Below are 24,730 nucleotides of genomic sequence, written 5' to 3'. Positions count from 1 at the left end.
CTGTTTGTCAGAGTACAAAGTAAATGAACTGCATTTTGTTTTTCTCCTACAGAAAAAATATTGAAAAGAAAATCTCCTTTATATGAAACAGAGAATTATTATTGTTGTTGTTGTTATTATTATTACAAATATATAAGGATCTTGTTGCTGGTGATGCCTTCACTGCTTTTTCTTGAGTTCTGATTTTCAGCTGTAGATGAACTTCTGATTGTACATTCTTTAAGGGTATGTGAAGTCCATTAATATTTGCACTTGTTCCAGTCTCCATAGCCTCATGAGAGAGCTTGCCAAGTTCCTCTGGCCTACACACTTTGCTCTTGTGATCTTGCAGTACTTTCTGGAAAAGCCTTGGAGGGTTAACACATCATTTGGAGATGCAAGCTCATAATGTTTTGTTTCAGAATCCATGGAGAAAAAAAAAAAGTTAAAGAAACGAGCTCTGCTTGGGAGGGAAAATCTTAATGTGATTTATAAATCCACGTGGATTAGTCCTTCAAATTCTGATTCATGAAATATATTATGTTTACCAACTATCTTACTGTCCTGCTGTGAAAGTCTTGAAATTCCCATGAAAGACAGCAATCCATCATATCATTAAATTATGTGCCAGTGATGTATAGCCATCTCTCTTCATTTTTTTTTTGATTATTCATTGTTTCTATTTGTAAAATTCATATTGCCTATTATACTTAGAAATATATGTTAATACAAATATATACGATGAACAGAATATACATCCAACTTCCTGGGCTTTTCCTTGGTGCATATAAGATTTACAAAGCTTTGAATTCTTCAGTCTGAAACAACTGTCTATCTGCTTAAGAAATTTCTATTTTTATAAAGTCCATTTTTGATCACTCATATTTTTATAGTTGTTTTAAAACCAGTGAACCTATTTCTAAAAGTGGAAGTAGTTGTTTTTGCTAGCAACTTTCAGAATACAGGACCAAAAGTTCAAGCAGAGGTTGAGGCTTTTGAACATCAGCCGTGAATGTGTGGGTTCCCTGCAAATGTTGCAGAGGTATCAAAAGTGGAGTTTTGGCATGAGCACATTGTATTGTCATCTTCAAATAGAAATGGTTATTTTGAGTATAACAGCACAATTAATGTTTTTGGAAAACGGCCTTTCTTGTACAAGCAAGAGTTCCACCTTTTTGACCTGGTGCTTAGGGACGTGGTTCAGTAGGTGACATTGGTAGTAAGGTGATCGTTGGACCTGGTGATCTTGAAAGTGTTTTCCAATCTTAGTGATTCTATGATTTTATGATAACTTCAACTATTTCAATACTGAGCGTGCCTCTTCCTAGTGAATCTTTTAGGTATTATTACATCTTGGTCATATTTGAAGGGACTAGATGGGAAGAGATGCTCCTGGTAGTTCTTGTGGATGCCCCACCCCTGGAAGTGTTTAAGGCCAGGCTGGTTGGGATTTGGGCAACCTGGTCTGGTGGAAGGTGTCCCTGCCCATGGCAAGGGGTTGGAGCTATAGATAAATAGTAGGAAGGTACCTTAATGACCCAAACAGTTCTATGGTTCTCTGATTTGATGATGGTATGAAACAACCCCAGTGTATCAGTCCTCCCAGATGTAAGGCTTTTCCCTGTGAGTTGTAATGTTTCTCTGGGTACTTTTTACTACAGCACACTTTAGTAACTGAAGGTAATTCATTTCCTGGTCCCAATCCTGAGCCATTCCATTCTGCTATGAGTAAGTGTCTATATGATGTCTATCACTGTGATAAATGAGCATTTGTCACATTTATATTTGTAATGTGGAAGTAGATGTTGTTGAAACTAAATCTATGCTGCACAAAATCTCCCTGAAATATCACTGGGTCAGAATTAATTGTATCCTATATTTACAAATCGAGTCAGCAATGTGAATCAGCAGCCTTTATTCTTATTTTATTACATTACTGTTATTTTATTACATTAACATGTATTCATCTACAATTGACATCACAGTTCCAGTGTGGTAGATATATAGTGTCTGGGTCCAGAGAAAATATTGGCTACAGAAAGACTAGAAGAAACAGACATGTAGAAACTACTACAGTGATATCCAATGTATTATTCTCACTGTTAGAATAGTTGAGAATCTCTTTCAGTATATTTTGTAGATGAAATATACATGTATGCATGATACTCTTGCAGGCTGAGAAAAAAAAAAAAAAGTATACAAATAAGGAAATTATTTTCCTTCATAGTAGTTGTTGCATGCAAACCCAGTTTCGGTACAAGTCTAGGTGTACCTGGATGAATCAAAGCATAACTAAACCTGATACCAGTTCTCTTAGTTTTCTGATGTTCCTACATAAGCACATGGTAAAGCATTAAAGAGCTGAATATCACAGAGGAACACATAGAAATAATTTGCTTGACCAACAGTCTGGAAAGTAAGGGAAACATTTAGACCAATCAACCGAAGTGGCATAGGAAATTACATATTTACACCCTTAAATCTTTAGCAAAATAATAATATATATATATATGGCTTAGATTTCCTTTTAATAGCAGAGTAATGGGAATTCTGTCACTTCATTCACTCATTATCTAGAAATAGAAAGAATAAAGCAGATCAAATTATTAAGAAAGCAGAATTACTTGATTAAGTTCTATATTTTAATAACTTGTGGTCTTAAGGCTCATTGCAAAGGTTACTGAAGTCAGAAGAATCCCATTGAATTTAGAAAAGGCTCTTGCACTTTATATTAATGTTGTCTATTCTTTTACCTATGGACTCCAAATTGTCATTTAGTTCTGCCTTTTTCTGGGTTGGTTCACCCAGGCATTCTCTATATCATCTACAAATTAAAATCTGGCAGCTGAATTTGTACTGTACTTTTAAGGATCAGGCCCTAAATCAGTATGCATTTAGCATACGCTGCTGGCTGACTCAAAGAAGCAATGTATGGCACTCTTACTCTGCAGCTGTATGCTGTTTCCTGACAACATACACATTTACAGCACGGCTTTCTGTGATGAGACTTTTTTTCTCTTCTTTTGTAAGTGACTCAATTCTTCCTTTAAAAAAGTCTATGACCAATTACAATAGGGTTCAGGCCAAATTGTCTTGAAACAGCTCCTGTTTTTTCAGCGACAGCAAGGAATAAGTTAAAATGAGCAATGCAATTTTTGCCTTACATGTCTGTATAATCCTTCACATGGTGCCTAATCCGCTGCTCAAGTAAAGATGCCTGCACCTGCTTATATCTGTGGTGAATTCATTTCCTTTTGGCATGTATGAATACACAATGGCATAGGAGTAGATACATGATTTATATAGATGATATTGCTCTGTTGTTACACTCCTTGTGCATAGGACTCATGATGGTAATGGTATAGGACTCCTTGGTATAGCTCTGAGCGTGATCCCAAGTAATCTGATCACTATGATGACAATCAGTAACAATGTCAAATTGATTGTGCTGGCATGGAGGTTCTGTGGATGTTTGGGATGGTCACGAAACACCTCTTGTGTGTGCCACATTTTCCCAAATGTGATATGTAGGAAATTGTTGGAAAAGAAAAATCTGAATGATTGTAGGGAGGAAAAAAAACAAATCTGAATAGTTTTGGCTGCAGTGTTATTGGGAACAAAGAAAGATAGCTCTCAGTGCATCAGCAAGATATCTTACTGACCACTGCTTTAAAATTGTGTAGGTATTGGGGAATAAAAAGTGAACTTAATGACAAGTATATAATCTCTAAATCCTCTAAACAGGCATCTGATGGGACAGGCAGCTCACAACAACCCACCCAACCCTCATTTAGGAAAAGTGGTGTATATGCAGCAGGCATTTGGGTGAGGGAGACTGTAGGGTGGTGGGAGATGGAGGGAGAAGAGCATTCAGAAGTAAATTAGAGTCTCATCCCACAAAATGCTCCTCTTCTGTTGATTGCATTGGACCATTTTTGTTTCAAGAATCTCATGAGTTCTAGCATAACAGTCTGGCAGTGCTTCCATTACTGTCTTGCTCAGTTCTTATCTGAGTAGTGGGAACTCTGATTTAACTTTCTTAGCATACATAAAAAAAAAAAAAAAACATAAACAAAAACTCAGATATCATTACCAGAGCTCCATTATAATTAAATTTTTTAGGGGTATGTTGGTACAAGATCAGCATAACAGATTAAAGAGGAAAAACACAGAGCTGTTACTTGCAGAGCTTTATCTTCTAGAATGAAGTTAAACAAAAGGAAAAACATGCAGTCCTTTTGGCAACGACTAGAGGAATGTAACTGTTCTTAAACACTGTCATATGTATGTGTTTCAATATACATAATCAGACTGTCAAAGCAGCATCAACTTTAGCACTACATTGATATTTCTGAAATCACACACATAGATTTGGTATTGCTTCAGTTTGATTGGCAAACACTGAGTGAGGTTTTCTTTTTCTAGGTGGTTTGCTCATGTTTTAACTTCATTGGTGCCTTCCTATATTCCTAATTATGGTTTGAATAATTAAAAGGCCTTAACAATATTGAAAGTTGCACAAAAAGTACACGTGGGTTTCATTAGAAGTATCAATGATACATTGTAAGGTATAATAAGCCAGTATTTTATCCTTATATACTTTCATATATGTGCGCTTCCAGCACACACATTCAGATCAGGGATTCTGTTTGTGTAACCCCAGTGAATACAAATCAGGGGGTGCTTACAAAGGGAGATCAGGATCCCTGAGTCAGTTTTGAAAAATTCTCAAACAACACATGGTCTAAGGAATTTTAGCTTCAAAAATAAACATATCAGAGCTTCCTTTTATTTTTTATTTTATTTTTTATTTTATTTTTTATTTTATTTTTTATTTTATTTTTTATTTTATTTTTTATTTTATTTTTTATTTTATTTTTTATTTTATTTTTTTATTTTATTTTATTTTTTATTTTATTTTTTATTTTATTTTTTATTTTATATTATTATTTGCTCCTAACTGTTCTTCACTGATGTGTCATATTTTGAAAGTCACAACTATTAAGCAGGGTGTAAAACAACCATGTTGAGTAACTGCCTGTCAGTGTCCAGCTCTCTCTGCTCTGTTTCTGGGTGTCAGCAAAAGTTCAAATTCGTACCCTTCGGAGATAATTTCTGTTCCCTGCTGGCGTTTGAGACTGAGCACAGCTATTAGCAAAAATAGAGGGACAGTGTGATTCACAGGCCCAGCTGTCTAATGCACTCACCTGTTTCCAAGGTCTAGAAGGCTGAGTTTTTATTCTCCCCTAGCTCTCCAAAATGAGGATCATATAACGGATTGTGAAAGCTAAAATGGTAGTGTGGGTCTTTTAATTGCTTTCCTTGTTATTTTTTTTTTTTTTAAAGCTCACTTTGCAGGAATCCATAAAGCCTAATGGGCAGTGCTAGGAACTCATCTGTTGTATAGTTGCTACAGTGATCATAGCCTTGCACCTCCCAGCTGGTCACTGAGCAGTTCAAAAAAATACATTTAAATACGACCTTCCTGAAATTAACACATCAACTGAATTATGCTCCAAAGAGAGACAAGGAAGAACCATTTTTGGCCATCCTTGTGGTCAGGAGGAGGCCTTTGTTCTCTTTTATCTTGGGCTAGTATCATTTTATCCACAGCCAAGTGGTGTAAATAAAGACAGAGTGAAGAAAGAAGCCAGCCCTTCACCTGTGTCTTTAGAGCAGGAAGGAACAAAGTGAAATTCATTTCACAAGTAAATTCCACCTTGTAGCTGAGAAGTCACAGCATTTTGTCTTCAAACAAAATGGTCTCATTCTTTACCAGGAGGTGCTGTGTGAGGTTATATCCTCACAAGTGTGAATTCAAGAAGCAGAAAGAGGAGATGGTGGCTGAGCTTCTTAAAAAACAAACAAGAACAACAACAAAAAAACAACCAAACAAATAAATAATCCACTGCAACCCAATTCGGTTCACAAGCTGAACCAATGCATGGCTGTGGAAAGAATACAGTGCTCAGATGAACGAATGTTAACCAAATTGTGCCATCATACTCTGAGCACTGCTAAGGGATGAATAATCAGCCCATGGGAACAGGAAATTCCCAGAAGTGATGTTATGATCATTTGGGAGTGAATTGAGGTTATAAAATCACAGTGAAATTTCAAGTGCACAGGTAGTACTGTTCTCTGGGATTTCAGGATTTATCATCAAAATGATTGTCTGTGAAAATATATTTTTAAGAATAATGACATCATTGTTAATTTGCATTCTTTAGGCAAGGTTCCCAAGAAAGCTGAGTTATGGAAGAGAAATTACTCTTTTTCTGAAGTTACTATCCAGTAACAGATTGCATACAGTGAGTTGTAGCTGATCTTGAATACAAATACGAGGATATTTTACATTGTATGTATAAGTGATCTTATCAAAATGATCTTTTGTAAATGACCTTTTATTGATGGTTATTAGAAGTGATAGCGTGTGGCACCTCTCAAAGATCAAGCCTGTTTGTCAGTGTACAAACCGTGTGATGGACATTTTTGTGTATACATTAAACTACATGCTTTGTCTTTGAGAAATACTACATTTTAAAGCTTTTGCTGATTCTACCTGTCATACTGACTCTTTCATTGCTGATATTCCTGAGCATATCAATACCATCCATCAAACTGAAACAACAAGCATAACAGCAAATAACAAAATGTTGTAAATTTCCAAGAATATCCAGCAAAAGTCCTTTTCAAGTTACATTCTCTGAAGAATAGTAGAATGAAATTAGATGGGGGAAAAATAGCATATGAGGTTTATAAGACAAATAACTTCTGAGGGCGGTATATATTTGATGCTGTATACTGAAAGATGAGCATATGTCTACAGCAATTTCACTGACTGGCTGGGAGGTGCTGGTGAAACAGTATAGTAGACCTTTCGTAAATTTTTGGAGAAAAGACTACTCTTCCACCTTGTCACACTGTGTTTTTGTTTGTTTGTTTGTTTGTTTGTTTGTTTTTACCAGGCAGAGAACCTCCTCACATTTGTGTAAGGACTCCTTAAACTGAGCATAAGACACATCTATATTCCACATGCTCTCTTGTTACTCTTTGAGAACTCAGTAAGGGCCTTATTGGAAATGAAGATCAAAGCCACGGAAGCCTTGAGTACCCCTTTTATTAAAGTCATCTCAAGTCACTGTGGTTTCAGATACATTTTCTGGTATACAAAAGATCTTGTGCTAAATAATTGGGATATTTAACATATCAGTTCTTTTGGAGGAATCATGAGCTTAAAGATATCAGAATAATACAGAGGTGTGTATATGACTATTAAACTGTCATGAAAAAGGTTGAATAACCTCCATAACTGCTGTGGAAACCAATTCTCCACTACAAACTTTTCCAGATATATAGGTTGGGCACCAGAAGTTAAACTCAGAAGGTTTTGCTGTCAAGTAAAATAAACAGACTGCAAAGTTGAGAGGCTGGGTGTGAGAGGATTTATCAGCTGCTCAGGGCAAGGCGGAAGTTAACTTGGGTAGTTACCAAGAATGGAAAATTTAGTAAAAGCTCAGGATAAAAGGTTAGGTCCTTTGGACATGGGAATAAAGTGCTTGAACCTTACAGAGCAGGAAAAGGGGAATTAAAACTTGGGAAAAAAATGGTGGTTGGAAGTAGGCTTAAACACATCAGTTGCCTTTCTATGCCTGGAGGAAGAGCAGAAGAAGAGAGCGATTCTAGTTTCCATACTGCGTAAGGACTTGGCTATGCAGACTCTGTAACTGCATACCAAATCTGCCTGAGAGAATAGAGGATTTAGGAAAGGTAGTTTTGGAACCTAATTCCTACATGTCTTGCAGAATCTGGTATGAACCCTTTGAAGTTCTCTGGCTCTGCTATAGTGACGACAATGAAAATTGATCCAGTGCATTCCATCAGCCCTTGTGTGCAATTTGCATTTTAATTAGTTTGCATTTAGCTTCGTTATGTAGTCCTTTTCCCAGTCTGCCTTATCCATACAGCAGGGGTTCTTGGAGGAGTCCGTACTGGGCAGTTAGCTGTAGCTTTTTCCTAGAGTATGACTGTCTTTTTGAAAACTTTTCCCTTTTTTTCCTTCTTTTTTTTTTTTTTTTTGTTTTGTTATTTATTTATTTTTATTATTATTATTATTATCATTATCATTATCATTATATATTTTTAAATTATTTTTCTGGAAAACTGTGTTTCTTTGTGAGGTCTTGAAGAAACAAAACTCCAATGTACCATGTTTCTCAGCAGAATATCTCATCTTTGGCAGACCTATGGTGGAAATGGCAGGTATTAAGTTTGCTCTTTCTGCTCTCAACTTTGATGTACTGGTGTGTTTCCTCTTTTGTTTCCTCAAGAGTGGGAAGAGGTTCACTCCCAATTTCTGCAGCTTGTTACCTGGAACAGGTGTTAATTACTACAGTGGAATCTGAGGCAGGGAGGAAGGGAGTCTTGCTGAGAAGGACTTCACCAACTAAATTTATTAATATTATAATAACATCTAGAAGCTTCTTACCTCTGTCCAGTCAGGTGTTTCATATTCAGATGGTAAAGAGATGGGCCAGCTTCCCAAGTGGCTGCAAAGGCTAAATACAGAGAATGTGGTGGCTCCATGGGTTGGCCTGAGGAACACCAAGGAAACAAACAGGGTGTTTTTTGTTAAGAGTAATATGAAGTGGTTGCAGAACAACAGCTACCAAACTCAGTGCTGCTGTTCTGTAGCGACCAAGAGTGATGGAGGCTGGAGATGGCAAATGAGAAGAAGGGAGCAAGGGGTTACACTTTGTTCCTGCTTCCTGCAGCGGCTCTCAGGAGCTATTGCAATATGGCCGGTAGGGCACAGTCATCACTAATAAGAGCTGGGAAACGCCTTTCCTTCACTTTTATTCCATTTCCTATTTTTTGTGCTTTAAGGCAGCTCTGCTTCACCTCAGGGAGTAACTCCAGTTCTTTGGCATGGGAAGTATCTTACAGTGCAATAAATAAAGCCAGGTTACTGTAGCACTCTCTTATCTGAGGTTCTCCAGACGTCCTACAAATACTCATCAATGCTCCTGACAGCCCTGCAAAATAGAGTAACTAAACTAATTTTACAGGTGGAGAAAATGAGGCCCAAGGAGACTGGTCTGATTTTTTCAGCGGTACTGGGATGGGTGCCTGGCATTGCTGAGAATCCGACAATAAGTGATTGCTCCAAGGCCACACAGCAAGTCAGTGGCAGTGGGGAGAAGAAATTCAATTCTGGCTCTCGGTCTTTTGAACAAACCACCAGATGACACTTAAAAAGCACTTTGGGGGATGAAAATACTATATAATTATTGCTTCCAATATAAATATTTTCCTCTTAAAGTAAAGCTTTTCTTTTTTATTACCGCTGACTTTATTAAGCCCATGTGATCGTCTTTGTTTAAGCTGTTACAGTGCAGATCATTGAAACCATGTAAAATATTTGGGCTCTGCTTGCAAAATGTGTGTAGTTAAAATATATTATTCGCTCTTGTGAAACATTTTCTTTTAAAAATATTGTCTCTGCAATTCACATACGCTTAAACAAACAAATCAAAACACACATACACACACACACAGAAGTATTTTTAAATTACCTGCTCAACCACAAGCATCTCCCAGAAATTAAAACTCTTGTGGCTTACATTGTGACAGATGAATCTTGGACAATATCATGCCCAATTTTAATCTCAGTATCTCCTTATGTAGCTTTTTTAATTGCAAAAATTTAAACACAGCCTGAAGTGAAATATTACTGGCTTCTTCCTTTAGGCCAATTTCTATAATGGGTGCCAGTTTATGCTAGTAAAGTGTTGGTGCATTGTTTGTACCTGTGGACTTTTGCTACTGAGCATGGCATATGGTAGGTTCAGGCAAGAGGGCAAAATGATAGGCAGTGCATGAAATCAGTACATCAGGGGAAATCCCTTAATAATCCAGATGTGAAAGAGAAAGCAAGAGCAGAGGTAACAGCTAGCTAGAAAAGCTGAAAGCAGATGGCCAAGAAATCTTTAGCTTTTGGTCATAAAACAATACTATCAGTATGTTATTTGTAACTATTAAGAGCCTGGCGAGGTGATCCTGCAAATGCCAGGAAATGCAATGAACCTGAAGTTTAGTTGTCATCATTTTAACTGTTCATATGACACACATGTATACTTTTTGTTTTTAGAAGAAGCAGCGATTTATAGAAGTACTATTTAGACAATGGTAAAATGTTAGCAGACGAAGACCACTGTAAAAGTATAGTAGGGTGTTGCCTTACCCTCACCCCCAAAAATCTTAATAATTCTTATTGGGGTAAATCAGTCCACTGGTTTGATTGATACCAGATCTTAGCTTAGTTCCAGGCAACTGAATCCTCAAAAGGAAGAAGGTACAGCGACAATTGAAGAAAACAGATGTGTCAGAGTTGCATACAGAAGCCACTCATTTGCTCCGTTCTTATCAACAGGGGGCAGTGTCACAAGGACCAGATTCTGCAGGGAAAGAGTAAGCATAACTGCAGAGACAAACGCTTTCAGGGTAGTCTTCGCTGAATTGCATTCACACCTGCTGATGCCTTATTGCCAAGCATGCATTATACTTATATTATTTTCCTTTGATGAAAAGACTTACAGCTGTAAAATACGTCCCACTGTATTATCTTCGGCATGTAGTTTTAACTGTATAAGGTCCCTTTGGAGCACAGGGTAAGCAAAGTGAATAAATTTTAAATGACAGCACTCTGTTTCAGTTTTCAAGTGTTGTGGTTGGCCAAAAGAGATGTTCTGACACTGTTAAAGTTCTCTTTGTTTTCAAACTAATTAGTTTTCCAATGAACTTTTTTACAGGATCCAGGTTACTTGTGGCTGATTTCTCGTAATTGTCTCTGTATTTTGCATGAGTCTGCTTGATAATATGCGGTATGTTCAAGAGGAAGGACCATGGTGTAAAAATATATAAAGGATGATTCCAATCACAGCTTTGTGAAAACTATCCCTTTGACTTCTGAGAAGTATAGTTTACTGCAAAATATAATTTTGAATATTGCTTTGCTGATCATCAGTCATGTGGCATTCAGGAAATGGCAATCATTCAGCTAATAACACAGCAATCTTTTTGAAATTAAAATAGAAATTTACCTGAAATTCAGTAAATGCTCACAATGATTTATTTATCTTTTTTTAAGAAGAAAATACTCCCAGTGTAGACAAAAGCATCTACATCATTACAGTGTTCATGCAGGCAAATTTTTAAAGTGAAAAAGCACACAATTCTATATATCCCAATGCTGCATGTGTACTATATTTTGGAATATTTTACCTTATTTTAAAAAGGGAGCCAATAAAAATAAAAATAAACAAAAAAATCAAATGCTTTTTCTACTTTTCACTCACTCTAAGCTTTCAGTCAGGTAGGTTTGTGACCTGAATATCTTCTTTCACTTTCTGTGTGGTCTTATACATTTTATTATTTGCTTTTGAGGATGTGATGATTTAGGATTCTTCTGCTGTGTGCCACTTCTGCATGAATGTGACTTGCTTATCTGAAATATGCATTATTGCTTGCATACTAGGCCACATAAAGTATATTTTTGAGAATATTGGAGGTATTTGACTTAAATTATTGTTTCTACTTTGAGCAGGAAGACCTCTGTTTTCATAACTATTTGTGTGAATCAGGAAGAAGTCGTTTATATAATAAATAAATATATATATAAACAATAAATAAATAAGCAATTAAAATTAAAAAAGAATAACAATAACAATAGTCTATTAGAGAAAATTAGTTCTCATTTCATATCAGTTTTTACCCACTTGAAATCAAGTTTTCTGTTGAATATCACCCCCCCATTTGGTTGTACTTTTGTAAATTATGAGTACAGGCTTTCAGCATCCATGTAATGCTGTGTCTTTAAAAACAGCAGAAAATGCCAGTACTCTCAGTAACAGAAACAAAAGGGCTTCTATTTCTATCACTGCCAATGCTATCTCAGTCCATTTCACCCATAGAGTACTTGAACTTTCTCAGTCTACTAAATTTGTATATTGAATAGTTTTGTGATTTTTTGTTTGTCTGTTTTCCTTTTTTAAGGAAAATTCTGTGTAGCCAAGTTTCCATTACCTGGGGTAAGCTGGGAAACAATAGATAGTGAGAAAGATTGAATAAAAAACATCGAAGGAGGCTCTCATGAATGTTCTCCAGGGCTGCCTGCACAACACTGCATAGAAACAGGGGCTCTTAAATTCAATTCAGACCCTGCTGCCTCCTCTTTGGTTCCTGTAAGGACCAAATGTGAGTTTCTTCACATTCTTACAGTATTCTCTCTCATAAAAATGCTTAAATATGCAGGTGCCACTGCAGCTGGATCAAATGTAATATCCTCTCCAGCTACTTTGGTACAACCAGGTGCTTCTGTGCTGTTTACCAATACTCTGTCTCCCAGGAAGGCACTTACAAATTGGCTCTACACAGACCTACAGCATCTGTACTGGCACCTTTTGATTTCAGCTGACCTACATGGAAATCGAGCTACGTTCATGTGACACTCTGCTTTACCTCGAAAACCTTGTTCAGAACTGAATCTCCATAGAGATAGTGTGGCTCTCTGACATGGCCAACGTGCAACCAGGTCAACTGCCCATCGATTGCTGAGTTAACTGCCTGAGCTGGTGAAAGGTACCTTGGCAGACAGCTATAAAATATCTCTTAAAATATTGCCATGCTGAAATGTGGTGAGCCATAACTCATGGTGTTTTTATAAAAAAGGCTTTGAAATCTACCTCATAGTGTACTCTGAAATCTTTAATCTAGGGCATGATTATGATGAGACTGACTAGTTTGGATGGTGTCAGAGTTCTCAAATACATTTCTCTTATAATGTTTTTCTTACTGAATCAAGATAAGGGAGGGCAGCAAGAAGACATTTTGGCCTGAATGAAAAAGAAAGAAGCAATCACAGCAAATGACTGGGAGAGAAGGGTTGACTTTTGGGGGCTGAAATATTTTGATCACTGTGTTTGTTTGTTTGTTTTGAATTCTGTTCTTTTCCATCCTTGACAGAGTTGATTTTTCATATAATTTGGAAGAAACAAGACATAGCAGAGCTCACAAGAGAACCAGAAAATACAGAGAGACACAGAGAGAGAGAAAGAAATTCCTTGGTATTAATTTTGAGCATCTGCACTACTCATATATTTGTGCCCAGCTGACACTCCTTGCTTTGTTTGGTATCATGGGACAGATACTGCATCTTTGTGAACTGTACTTTCAAATGTTGAAACCTAAGTTGCTCCTTAGGTACTCTGAGACTTGATAATATGGGTCTGGGGCTGCTGTCCACTGGTTGTCCATATCAGCTACTTGTTAAATTTTGCATTTAGATATGAAATTGTTGTGGAATTTGAGTTTTTAAAAAGTATCAGAAGTACTACTAAACATGTACAGAAGTTATCCTTCTGTAATTCCATTTTACTTACATTACTACACCTGTACATTTTTAGGAAAAAGATAAAAAAGACTTCAAGCTTAAGTGTTCTCAGATGTGAAAAGACACTGATTGTACTGATAATTTTATGTATTGCATTCATGCTGGATGAACTACTTCAGGCACAGTGTCTTTAGATGAAATAATTATTTTTCTACCAAAACTAAGATAAAGAGAGGATAGAGATATTCTGGAGAGCCAATGAGATGTACCTGACCAACATTATGAGAATCAGAACCTTGTCCATGAGGCTACAATTTAAAGCGAGTCATGTTCCAATGTTGCTTATATTCAGGACAGTTGTGTGCACCCCAGATCCTAATGATACATTTTAAAGATATCCAGACTCTATACAAAGAATATTAGAGGTGTGGAGATGAAAAGATTATCAATTTTTTGTTGTGTTTTTAGTTTTCCTATTGCTCTCAGAGGAATGAAATTATAAGAATTCTTCTTGTGGATAGCCTTTAAATCAGTTCATGTTCTTTCCTAAGTGGAATGAATGCGTTATTCTCTGTTTCCAATGAATTCTTTTGATCATAACTGTTGAGTTGAAGTTTATACAATGCAACTTCTATGTAAGCAATATTTCCTATTGATCTTTTAATGATCCTATTAGTTTCTTTCATTCCCTTAATAGAAATTTTAGCAGTAATAAAAGATAGAATCAGGCAGTAATTAGAACTGTGATTAGTTATAACATGTGTTTCTTTACCAAAGCAAAAACCCAATAAAATGTAAATTAAAATAATGGAACTATGTCTAGCTATCTTGAATTATATTAGAACATTCACTTTCTCTCCCTTCTAAAGATTAATATACGCTCTAAAAAGCAAATGCTTTTATTATGCAAATTCAAATCACAGCACAATAAGTGTATTACTTCGCAAATTACTCTTCCTTCCCACCAAATGATACAAAAAAAAAAAAAAAAAAAAAAGGCTGTATGAGAGGATGTGGTTATTTGTGCTCTCAGGTCTCGAGTCCGCAAATGTTTATGTCAATAACCCTTGCTAATTAAAGTGGTCACATGGGTTTCTGTGACTCCATCTGTGTGTAAAACAAATATGATACAAGAATATGGATTTGCATAGGCAAGCTTGGATTTTCTAATTGAGTAATGGGATCTGCTTTTTGGTGCCCGTCCAAAACAATCTCAAAGCTCTCATCTCTGCAGAGGTCTCTGCACGTTATGCTAGGTGATTGCTGGCATCACTGGGTCTCAGTTCTGAGAAATTTAACAGCATCATGTGAGATCTTACTCATGATCATCAAGTCATGCACAGAGGTATTATTGATGTCTATAGTACATGACCAGACCAGGCCTTTTCTTCATATGATACAGCTATCCAGAGAAAACAGAAAGCTTTCCAGAACCAAAAGCAGTTGAAAACAGCAGATAACGTTTTCTTCCATAGGTCTCTTAGCAGCTGTTCTTAGTCATCATTGCCTGGCTCTTCTGATTAAAGGAGCTGTCACCAAAAAGCAGATAGCCAGGACAAGGTTTGACTGTGCTAGATATTGATCATATTCAAACACAGTTTCTTCGGTTTATTTTTTTTCTTTGTTTTGTTTTTGTTTTTTGTTTAGAAAAGTGCTTGGGGTTCAGGAGTTGGGATGATCATGTGCAAAGGTGGGACTAGTACAGAGACACGTTAGGCTTTGTTTTCCAGCTAGGTTCCTCTGGACAGGAGTGCCAGACCCAGTTATGGCACAGTACGTGGTCTCTCTGCTGCTTTTATAGCCCACAAGGCACTTAGGTAATTAGCTGTCTGCATCTGGGAGATCTCAGCATAGGGGAAATCTAGTTGCTCCATGCTGGAAAATGAGTAAAGCTCGTCCGGAAGAGAGGAAGAAGCTAATTTGTGTGGATATCTCAGTTTGTAAAAATGCTTCTGAAGCTACCAAAGCAGCCCTACCAGCTCATTCACAAAGTGTAAAATACGAGAGAAAAGAGCTTGGGGAAAGGAGATGGGAAGAACAGTCAGCCCATCTTCTCTTCCCCCTCACCCCAATAACTATTTGGTTGGACATGTTAGGAGACCCACTGCATTCATGGGCGATAGCTTCTGTGCTGTCAGCCGGAGTATCCTGTTCTATGCTTACAGAAAATAGAATTTAATTTTTCAGGCTGTACAGCCACATAGTTAGGTGAGGGTATACAGTCAATCTCTTTAACTTTGTCTTTCTTAGCCAGTGGAAATGTCAGCATTATCATAACTTAATAGCACAGTTTGGGCAGGCAGATTGTTGGATTTGTGCCTGCCTTCATCAGTAACCCTCTCAGCATAGCATTTTACAGCATAGTGTTGCAGTAACATCTCTTGTTAGAATCAATGATTTTTGCAATACCTGACCACAGCGTCCTTCCCATGTGCATGTAAAAGTCTGCCTCAATTGCTGTGAGCAGAAGGTCTCTGATTTTTGCCCTTAGCTAGGCTGCAAGCTGCTGCTGCTCTGACCTTTTTTCTCTTCTAGTTAAGTGCTTGTAATGTTGCTGAATACTGTGGAAAGTAGTGCTGAAATACTGCATGTACTTTAATAGTACATACAGGTATATATATAAATATTGTGTTACTGATTCCTCAGTAAAAATGAAATTTGTTTTTTTCCCCATATAGCACTGATGAATTCCTATATATTAGAAAAGTGCGGTCTGGTTAGGGCTGGTTGTTTTCTTTTTGTTTGTTTGTTTCTTTTGTGTGTGTGTGTAAAACTATGTAAAGGAAAACAGATGTCCTGTGGTCTGGCTGTACTTTCATTGAAGTCTTAACTTCTGTTGGGTTCACTACTGTTTGGATGGGAGGTAACAGGGGAGCCAGGGGGTGGTTTAAACTAATTAGTTTCCTTGCACTCTCAGGCCCTCAGCCAGATTCCTGTAAGTTTGAGCATAAAGTTTTATGACATATGTTTTGCTCTTTATGGGAAGAAACACCATGGGGAGCTGCACTTCAAAGAATAAAGGTCCCCTTTATGCCCTTTGAAATGAACTGGTAAGCCTTCAGACAGGTCACAGTGTGACCGCTGCTTAGGAGCTCTCCTTGAATCTCTGTCTTTCGCTCTGGCTCTTCAAGGGACATATATGTGCTTGGGATAAAATTCAGAACAGAAATAAAGACCTCATTAGAAGTTGTGAATTCCTCTAGATGCATGTGAACAAGATGCAGCTCACTGCCCCAAGCAATGTGCTGCTCATTACTCACAAGTACATCTCACGTACCTGCTCTTCTGAAGGAGTTTTGAAGGGCACTGCTGAATTATCTCTTCAGCCCAAATTCTGAGTGATGGTGGTAGGAATATGAATGAAGGCCAGGGTATGCCAGCAAGGAAGGACTCCTGGGTTTGGCTTGAGATATTCACATAGGTCAAGGTGTGTGTTTAGGAAGATGGCATTGTACTACTGTATTAGAACATATATTGTCTGATAAATACATACAGTGGGTAAGATAATTGTGCATGTATCTGGGCTTATGGACCAATTAAAGTAGAATTCATGAACTGTCCTATTGCATGCATGTTATAATTCATCAACCTAATACCTACTTGTTTGCTAATGGGAAAAATACCCATTGATTTTACGCAGAGATGTGCTGTGGGAAGAATAATGCAAAGATCAAAATGGAATGTAATGCCCAACCTGCAAATGGTATGCCTGCATTAAGAAACTTAATGGTACTGTTGGTTCCCCAAAGGAAAATGCTAGGTTTAGAAACTCTGCAGCAAGGCCAAGACACTGAATACTTGCCGTGGAGTTATCAGCAACCTCCACAAGAATATGGTTTCTCTAGAAAAGCATTAAATGCATTGCAGCTTGCATTTGCTTCTCCGACTGGCATGCACCTCAACTCTTCTACTCATTTATTCCAGGTTCATTCTGAGCTCCCCACTGCATGGTAAGCCAGGGAAAATCAACATCTGAAGTGATGTTTTTCAGTAGCTCTCACATGAATTAAGAAGGGGCATCCTACTAACATTAAGGGGATAATAATTAGCCTAATTCATTTTATGTACTTCTAAATATACATCCTTAGTTGGCTACTTAGTTGAAAATAATTAAAAGAGAGCTGTTAGAGCTGTTAATTTTGCCCATTTTAAAAATCCTACTGCTATCTTATGTGCTTAGTAAACTAAAAATAATTAAGTTTAGTTGCTTTCAAAAATCCCTTTGCTATCTGTGCAACAGAGGTCAGGTCATTGCTATCAAAGTAATGAATTAACCATCACCTATTAAAATGTATGTTTTTTTTTTTTTCTTTTTTATTCCATCAAACAAGCTGCTTTCTGAGATGTGAGTTGTGAGACATTCTAGAGAAATGCTGGTTAGAAATTCTATGTTAGTGACATGTTTTAAGTATGTCAAATTCAACAGATGTTTTTGTGTGTGTGCTTTGTTTTCATATGATGTAGCAGGAAAGTGTTTTCTTTATCCAAGTGTACAGGTGCTTCTTTGACTCCATTTTCTGTTCAGGAACTGCCTGTTTGATGTGGATAGTTTGCCTGGGGCTTGTAAAATACGTGAAAAATGACCAAAGGAAGGTATACAGGGCTAAAGAAATAAAAGAATTAAGGAAGTTATAAAGTATATTTTAACATGCCTTTTCCAGAACCTTGGTTGCTGAATCTAGCCCTCTTGGTATTCATAAATTATTTCAACATAGAGCAGTAGTGGCCATTATGCATGTTATAGGTGCGTACTTCTTCCAGCTTAGGCTGTTTCTGAACTAAAGCTGCCAAGCCCATGCTGAACGCCATTGCTGGTTTTGATATATTAGGTTACAAAAGTTGTTTTACCAATTACTGTTTGTACCCATCAGAATAGGTTTGTATTGTTTTGGATAAATAGAATTTTTCCTCTTTCTTTTTTCCTCCTCCCCCTCCCCCACAAAGGGGAGTTTCAGTTACTTCAATATACTGCATCCATCTGCATTTAGTTTAAATGCACACAAACTGATTTGGGAAAGCAGACTGGCCTAGTACAGAAGTAGTGGGGAAAGGGATGGGAAGTGAGGAAAGATTCCTTCATCCCTTCTGTTAATGGCTCTCATAGTTGGATATAATGAATGCAACCCCAAGGAGAAATGGTCTGACTAACATGATCAGATTCTTAACAGAAAATTTCTCTGTTTTATGACTTTCCAGGACTTGCAGCGTGAATGGTGGGAAATCAAGACACTGAGCAGGAGAAAGGCCTTACATTTGATACCTAAATACAACACAGTTAGAAATCTCTATGAGGAGAAAAAGGGAAAGAGAAATAATTAAGCTTCTTTGTACTGTTTGTTTCTCAAATGGCGACTCCTTTACCCTCCCCCCCTACACTTCTGTTCATGCAGAAATGTAAGTTATTCAATTTCCTTTGAGCCCAAAGGATTTTTTTCAGATGGATTATCTCATATCGTGGAATGACACTTAATAATACATTATGATACAATGAGTTGTGCACCAAATTTCTTTAAGTATAAAATAGCACCAGGTGATGTGGCAAAGGTTTCAATGTAACTTGTCTTGGCCTAGTGTGACAAGAATATCCATTAAACAGTTAAATAAACAACTTCTTGAAAAAGCTGTGTCCTTATGAGCAAGTTGCATTTCCTGAAAGTAATGACCAGGTATTTAAACTCTGCCAGGAATATGAATTGTTTTCTTTCCTGATTTGCAAATACGATTTTACCCATCAAGTTGTTTACACTATGGCACTGGGACATATGATGATCCTGTAAAGTAACAAAGCTGGAAACATCTAGAAATCCCATGAAGAATGTTTCCCTCCCGCTTTTTTCAGTGGCTTTCCTGCTCAAACAATTAGGTTTCTTTGTCCTTACTTGAGAATGGTCTGTGACAATAAGCACAGCAAAGGAGGTGAAATTGTTCTCTTACCAGCAGACTGTAATTTCATTGGACTGCTAATTGCAAAAATTCATTTGTCAGCTCTTAATTGGTAATTGATATTAGAGACTGTTTAATGTTTCACATGGTTGACAGATTTTGTTGCACATGTTGTTTTAATAGTGTGAGAGCCAATGAGCAGTTCCTCTCCCCTCAGCTGTATCCCAGACACTGCAAAAAGATTTCGCCCAAAATGCCATACAGAATTTTGCTTTCACCACTGAATACATTGACAAAATAAGGTTCTGGAGATAGCGATCAATGTTGTATGGATTAGTGCTTAATCACTGGAGTCTTGTACCTGTCAAACTTCAAGAAGTTGACAAAAAGAGGTTTCACACAAGTTATTCTACCCCCTACCACCTCAGAAACAGACCTAAAGGGTCAAATGACCCTCTGAAATGTGCAGACCAAAGTCTATAGCAATTTCTCCATTGCCAGATTTCAAGCTCTCACCTTTCTGTAATGCAGAAACCATGGGCCACACTGTAAACAAAAGCACTGCCCTTCCTGTGCAATGTGCTGCTTGAGGATCCCTCAGAGCCATAATCCCTGTTCAGTGGTGTACTGCATGCAATAAAAACAATTCTTGTTTGCTCTTGGAAGATCTTAAGGCAGTTTCCATCTGGAAGTCAAGCATCTTCATTCATATGTGGGTATCTAAACAAACTTTCTTTCAAGAGGATCTGACCATCTACTGCTATCATTAGAATCAGTGCGTACCCAGCATGTCTGAAAATCATTTACTTTATTATTTATATATCTAGCTTGGGATTTAAATACATAACTTCAGGGTTGGAAAAACTGTAATAACTATTTTCTTCAAGTAGTGAGGTATGCTACAGAAAATTGTTCTCTCTTATGGGAGTCAGGCTATCTGCAGGTAAGCATTAGGGTATTTGAACTCAAAGCCTTTAGCTTCGCTATTGATTGACAGCTTAAAAAATCTATCTTGTCTTCCATGGAATTTAGGCATAGGCTTAGCTTTATGCCTGTGCTGAGATGCTTCGTCAGACAGGGATGTAATACTGAATCCAGGTCTTAAATAGGCAGATAGTCCTAAAGCTTCATTCCTCCCACCTGCTGAGCATTTTCTGCAACATCCTAGATGCAATTTCCTCTCCCATGCATTTGATTTAGTGCTTTTATTTTCTTCTAACCCTTCATACATTAGCGTTTCTACAAAACTAAAACTCAAGCCAACAAATCCAGAGGTGTAATTACTTTCCTGGTTTTGTACTCATGACTTTCTTATCCTGTGCGTGTGAAGTTGCCTTGAAAACCATTTAAGTTCGGGCTCCTTCAGTACTGCACATTCTTTGGACAAAGCCATCCAGAGGCATAGCACCTTGGAGATCAGCATGATTTGTAGGCAGGTGTTAGAAACTTTTTTTTTTTTTTTTTTTTTTTTTTTTTTTTTTTTGTGGGTGTTTTTAGAAAGCTGTGTGGTTTGCAGTGATATAGAGACTCAGATATACTTAAATACTTCAGAGTAAATAATAATAATAATATAAATTAAACTTCCACTGAGAAAGATTGGCCAACAGATATTTTCTGTCAGTTTGTTTATAATCTTACTGTTTTCATACAAACAGTTTCAATGACTTGCATGTAGGAAATTCTGAACCAATAGATAATCTGAATAATTTGCTTCAGCTGCCCTTTGGCTGATGCATCCTTTTTAGCTTGATTTGTCACAGGGCACTTTAGGTTTGCTTTCAGATTTATAGATGTAAGGTAAACATTTCCCAGGTCTGTTTCATTAAGGGTTTACACTTGAGAGTGAATGTATGTGGAAATGGTAGGTTGAGTGATATGGAATTGCATTTTCAAATCCCAAATATTAAGGTATAGTAATGCTATTTCTGTCAGAACATGTTATGTGGATGGATGTGTGAAATTTCCAAACCTCAGTGAGCCAAGCAACCTAGGGACTGACTGGTTTTAAGATTTGATTTATATGGCTTCAATTTGCACAAAGTTTCTGATCCTGAATGCACAGAGGAGGGCTAGGCTGCTGCAACGTATGGTTCAGTGGAAATAAAATTCTGTGGAACCTCCTGTGGAATTGTTTCCATTTGTTGTATCCTTTGAGACTGCAGGAAGGTTTTTGTCTGTTCGGTTTTTTCCTGGAGTATTGACTCTGACAAAGAATCACGGTTTATTTCAGGATCCGTGATTTATTTCAGCACGACAAAGTAAATTCTGCTGTGAATGTTCAGACTTTTTTATCTGAAGTATTTTGACAAGAACAGCTTTGCAAATGATCACAGACTGTTTGAACCACCTCTGGCCTAAGTGCTACACATGCCATGCAGGTATTGCAGTTCCAGCACCCAGCACCAGCGCCATATGCTGCCTTGTTTATCGGCAGGAATGTTTACCAGAGGCATGGCAGCGAACTGAGCAGGCATGGCGCGGTGCCCCTTGGCCTGCTTTCCTGCTCTGTTCTGCCCTGTGCTGTGCTGGGGCAGCCTCCCCTCAAGCACTGTGTGCAGTTTACGCTGTGGTGCCCAAAACAAGACTCAAAACTATGAGATAGCATCCACAGGAGGGCTACAAGGATGGTGAAGGATCTGGAGGGTAAGAACAATGAGGAGCGGCTGAGGTCCCTTGGTTTGTTCAGCCCAGAGCAGAGCAGGCTGAGGGGAGGCTTCATGGTGGCCTGCAGCTCCCTCACCGGGGGAGTGGAGGGATGGGCGCTGAGCTCTGCTCTCTGGGGACAGCGACAGGACCCAGGGGAACAGCATGGAGCTGGGACAGGGGAGGGTCAGGCTGGGTGTTAGGAAAAGGTTCTGCACCCAGAGGGTGATTGGGCACTGGCACAGGCTCCCCTGGGCAGCGGTCATGGCACCGAGACTGCTGGAGTTCGAGCAGCATTTGGACAGTGCTCTCAGACACATGGTATGATATTTGTGTGGTCCTGTGTGGAACCAGGAGTTGGACTCGATGATCCTTGTGGGTCCCTTCCAACTGGGGATATTCTGTGATTCTATGATTATTTGGAATCTATTTTGCTATAAGGTGGGATTTTATCAATCATGTCGCAGGTTGTCCTAAACCAGTCATACACAAGGAACTGCAAGACCAGTACCGAAGTATGAATGTGGCTGCTGTAGAGCAATATGGCAGTAAAGACATTCAGAGAAAAATTGAAGTTTTCTTAGTGTAGTCACTTTGCATTTTTTACTGAGCTCTCTGGAATCTCATGTTTCCGTAGTTTTGGTGCAGTGGCAATGTTTACTGGGGTCTGATGCACGCAGCAGTGTCAGGAGTGACCAAGAAGATGAATGTCCTGTTGCAAATTGGAGTGATTTAACAAGAGATAATCTGTCAGGTGATACTGGGCCAAGCCTGGTGAGAAACCTGAACCTAAAGGCATCCATCAGAGCTGATCTGTGTTACTGATCAAAGGTGAGATTCTTACTCCCTCTCCTGCTGCTCCGTGCTGAGAGGGCTCAAGGTAGAAAACCTCACAAACAATGTCATTGCTAAAATAAAGAGGTTTTGTAGATGAACAGAAACTGGCAACAGAACTTGAGTGAATTATCCTCAGAAATGCTCTAGAAGATAGGGATTCTCTTCAGGATATTCCTTGGGAAGCCTCATCATAGACATCTTCAAAAATAAGCATTTAGACTTTGAGAGAAGTCTTTACAAGTATCTAAAATAATACTCAAAAAAGAATGTGAGAAAAGTTTAATATGTAGAAATAAATGACAAACATACCTGCATATACACATCTCTGGTTAGGTCCCATATTGGTCTTATGGCATACAGTGTCATGGTATCTAAGCACTCCCCAAGATTAGGAAATGTTACTGTAAAGCTGTTCTCTCTCAATAATGCCAAGTGCCTCCCCTTCCTCCTCCAAGGCATGTTGTTTCCCAGTCTGTCTTAACCAGCAAGTATTTTCTTTTCGTAGACTGATTCAGGTTCATGGGCTAGAAATGCAATATTGATGGGATGTTGCCACAGTGGCTTTTGGTGTCCCAGAAGAGCTCTGAGGTTGATGTTCATACTAAAATTAGATTTTAATATCTGGAAATGAACTTAGATAAGTGAAGAGAAGGCTTGATAGAAAGAGTTGTCAGTACATTGATTAATTTGGCTGTTTAAAACTACAATTTCCTAGGCCTCTCAAAAAATGATAAAAGACAGTACCACCCCCGACTACTGAGAAAATAAATGTATGCATCAGCTGTTCTCAGTGTCTGAAAGGGTCTCTGTGTGTCTTGTCTCTAGGGGCACCTTTCTAATTGAGCCTCAATTCATCTTTCTGCTGAAGGGGAGGATCAAGGAGAATGGAGTCTGAGCTTATAATTGTTGTATAGAATGAGACTATATATAGGTTACTCCATTATATTACAATGTACAGTGATTTTCCAATGATGTTAGAAACTAACTTATAAATGAGGACTGGAAGTTTGGAAAGGTATCTTCATGCCTCTCCATGGCAGACTTAAAATGTGAAATTTCTGTTGCTTGAAAGATGAAGGAAATGAGAAAAAAAAAAAAAAAAAAAAAAAAAAAAAAACACTTTTAAGGTAATTAATAATATAGATATTTTTATATCTGCACAATAGATATTGGATGTGATGTGATAGTTATACTGAAGTGATACTTTAGTACTTAAAGCAAAAAAAAAAAAAGAAAAAAATATTAAGGCACAATAGAGAACCACTTACATCCCCAACAATTTACTTTGTCTTGATTATTTTTTTAAACAATATACATTAGTGTACTCTATATGTTGTTGTATGTTCTAAAACACTTCAATAGCAATATTATTTTTATAGGTACATTATTATTAAAGCATACTCTTTTGCCTTATCTAAATGGTCAGTATCAAAACTGTTGCAACCTAGACTGCACACATTAGAATTACAAAAGTAACTTTACTTTGTTAATGGGTCCAGTTAATGGGTCCAGAACCCTCTGCTAAAGTTGACTTCAAGACTGGATTTGGTAGATTTCAAGGTTTTCTACCTTTATTGAGATTAATAGAACAGCTTTGTGTGATGTTCTTTTCTCCTTTTCTTCCTGATGTTAGTCATTTAACAATGTGTTAGCATCTCTCCATTAATAGAATAGTCTTTTTCAAATTTTAGCTTGGTGTCTTTTGCAAATTTTTCTAGGAGATGATATTTTTCCCTTCAAAGTCATAAACTGTGGAATGAGGAAGCAAACTGATTTTCTAACTGCTTTTATTGTCATTAAGATACACAGTCCCTCCCAGACAAAACACAAATATATTTGCTGCATATCAACATTCAGTTCAGGTTCATAGCACAATCACCAGTGCTCATGCTCTTCTAAAAGATGTGGGCTCAGAATAATCTCCATTTAAATTCTGTAATGTTATTGCTGAAAGGATGCCTATGATGATGTGGAATTGATCTTAGAATATTTTTTGAA

The sequence above is a fragment of the Aythya fuligula genome, chromosome 9 (assembly GCF_009819795.1).
Source record: "Aythya fuligula isolate bAytFul2 chromosome 9, bAytFul2.pri, whole genome shotgun sequence".
In the NCBI taxonomy this organism is placed as follows: domain Eukaryota; kingdom Metazoa; phylum Chordata; class Aves; order Anseriformes; family Anatidae; genus Aythya; species Aythya fuligula.
Note: the sequence above shows the minus strand (reverse complement) of the source record.